Here is a 3,644-nt window from a genome sequence, read left to right on the forward strand (position 1 = left end):
TAACACAAAAGCTTTTCATTTCATCCTGTCTACAAGAGCGGTAGGAGTGGAACACCTCCCCTCACCACCAGGACCACCACCATCACCACCACCAGGACCACCACCACCAGCACCAGCACCACCACCACCACCAGGACCACCACCACCAGGACCAGGACCAGGACCACCACCAGCACCACCAACACCAGGACCACCACCACCACCACCACCACCAGGACGACCACCAGGACCACCACCACCACCAGCACCAGGACCATCACCACCACCACCACCAGGACCACCACCACCACCAGGACCACCACCAGCACCAGGACCACCACCACTAGGACCACCACCACCACTAGGACCACCACCACCACCAGGACCACCACCACCACCAGGACCACCACCACCACCACCAGGATCACCACCATCACTACCAGGCTAAAGACAGTCACTTAGAGGAGAGCAGTTAACACAAAAGCTTTTCATTTCATCCTGTCTACAAGAGCGGTAGGAGTGGAACACCTCCCCTCACTCCCCCTGTACTGAGTTAGCAGCTGTGGGAAGGGGAGAGGGGGGAGAGAAAAACTGGGAGATGACTCAGACATGGCCTTACAACACGCACTTCACTTTGGCCAAACATTAAAAAAATAAATAAATAAAATAAAATAAATAACAAAATAAATAAAAAAATAATAAATAATAATAATAACAATAAAGGGGATTTATGCTATGAATATGAAGTGAACACCTGACCTAACACAGTCTCTCACACACCTGCAGTCACTTCCACACACGTGCCACACACCTGCAGTCACTTGGAGCCTTTCCTCTGCTCACCTCACCCTGCTTGACAAATGCCACCTATTGTAAACACTGAAAACTCATCAACATTTGACCCGGATCCTTCTCACACACATGACTTCACGCGTGTGTGTGTGTGTGTGTGTGTGTGTGCGCGTGTGTGTGTGGTGTTCCAGGATTTTTTATTCGTTTGAAAGGCCACAGATGATTAATTAGATCAAGAATGTCTTTTTTTCAGTTTCTCCTTGTTAAATTATCACTGGAATCATTAAAGTCCACAATGACTGTTAATTACACACAGAGAGAGAGAGAGAGAGAGCGAGAGAGAGAGAGAGAGAGAGTTTTAATCGTCTCGGTGTTTGCACTATCACCACACAATTTGTCATAGCACTTGCAAACACTACTCACATTGTCTGTTTATCGCTTTCTAAGCTGTAATTTGTAAAGATAAATAAAGGCACAACATTCTCTGCCTTAGCGTTTAAATTTTAACGACCGGTAGCGTAGTATGGGAGGAGGAGAAGGAAGAATTAATAGAAAGAAGAAAACGAAAGAAGAGTGAGGAGGAGGAAAAAAATGAATGAGAACAGCGGGGTCTGGAGGAGGAAGAGAAGGGAGGGAACGGAAAACAGGAAAAAAAAAACGCTCAAAACATCAACATAAGCGCGCAATCATTCTTGTAATGAAAGTAAAAGGAAAAAAAAAACCTTTCTATTATTTAAAGGAGGAATTAAGAGGAAAGAGAAGATGGTACTAAGAAGATGGTGGAGGAAAAGGAGGGAGAGAAAAAAAAAATCGAACAGAGGTTTGAGGAGGAGGAACAGAAAGGAGAGAACAGCAACACACACACACACACACACACACGAATAATTCAACATATAGAATAGTACAAGAACATACCGACGAATAAGATAAGTAAAGGTGATAAGAGTGGAGTCCACCCACAAACCAACGGACATTTGGCAACAGAGAGGTACAATTCAATTCTACACTCACCCAAACCTTCCTTTGTCACGCAGGTCGCCAGCAGTCCACACCAGCGGCAACACTCCACACCTGCTCGCTCGCCGGTTTGAAATGAAATGGAGGGATCCGTTAGGCCGCGTACCACCCTGTCTTTGTCTTTCTCTCTCTTCCTCTCTCCCTCCCACTCTCTTTATCCCCCCCTCATAACTACCAGTCCCCACACCCTCAAAAGGCTCCAGTTGAAATGATCTCTTTAAATACTACGATATGCTTGTTATAGGTTGACAGCCAATCAGTTATGTTGAAAAATACCCCTTAATAAGCACAGCTCAATGCCATCATTGAAAAAAAAAAGTAAATGAATACATCAAATAAAATAAACGAAAAAAAAAGCACAAAAAAAAAGAATATAAGAATTAATGACAACATATATAATTGAAAAGCAACGAAGGTATCACCAGGAAAAAGTTAACATCATGCACAGAATGGCTTCAATTATTAAACAAAACTGAAACTATTAAATTTTTATAACTACATTTATCACAAAAAATATACCAACATAACATTTTTGTTAATAATAATAATAATAAAAATAACAATAATAATAATAATAATAATAATAATAATAATAATAATAATAACAATAATAGTAATAATAATAATATCATTATAATTATCATTATTATTACTATTATTATTATTATTATTATTATTATTATTATTATTATTATTATTATTACTATTATTATTAATATTATCAATATTGTAATTAATGAAACTGAAACTGAAAATGAAAAAAAACTATATATATATATATATATATATATATATATATATATATATATATATATATATATATATATATATATATATATATATATATATATATATATATATATATATATATATATATATATATATATATATATATATATATATATATATATATATATATATATATATATATATATATATATATATATATATATATATATATATATATATATATATATATATATATATATATATATATATATATATATATATATATATATATATATATATATATATATATATATATATATATATATATATATATATATATATATATATATATATATATATATATATATATATATATATATTATTATTTTTTTTTTTTTTAAGATGATAAAGTTGTAATGTGTTTAATGTGTATGGGGACGTAATTGTTCCATATCTTGCTTCCTACGTACATTAACAGATGGTGGCCGCCGCGAGCAAGCCGCCTGGTTGTGCCTAAATAGATGATGACCGTTGTTTCTAAGTGTTACTGAGTGTGTGGGCAGCGAGTGTGGGTATTTAGTATTTGTGACTATCCTGACAGTTGTCTCATGTAGGACGTTAAGATGATAGAGGTGGCAAGGATATGTATTGCACAAAACACGATTACAAGTGTTGACATTTTAGGGAAACTATTATGAACTGTTATAAATTTGACAATCTCTCTCTCTCTCTCTCTCTCTCTCTCTCTCTCTCTCTCTCTCTCTCTCTCTCTCTAACAACCATCACCCAGTCGTACACACACACACACACACACACACACACACACACACACACACACACACACATACACACTAGTTATAATGATAATTTTCAACAAAAATTATAAATGAATAACACTGCCAGAAATGACAGTGACAATAATGTGTGTGTGTGTGTGTGTTATTCACCTACGGTCGTCGGCTGGGTGACAAGCAGACGACCGTGTATATATATATATATATATATATATATATATATATATATATATATATATATATATATATATATATATATATATATATATATATATATATATATATATATATATATAGATAGATAGATAGATAGATAGATAGAGAGAGAGAGAG

The sequence above is a fragment of the Scylla paramamosain genome, chromosome 21 (genome assembly GCF_035594125.1).
Source record: "Scylla paramamosain isolate STU-SP2022 chromosome 21, ASM3559412v1, whole genome shotgun sequence".
In the NCBI taxonomy this organism is placed as follows: domain Eukaryota; kingdom Metazoa; phylum Arthropoda; class Malacostraca; order Decapoda; family Portunidae; genus Scylla; species Scylla paramamosain.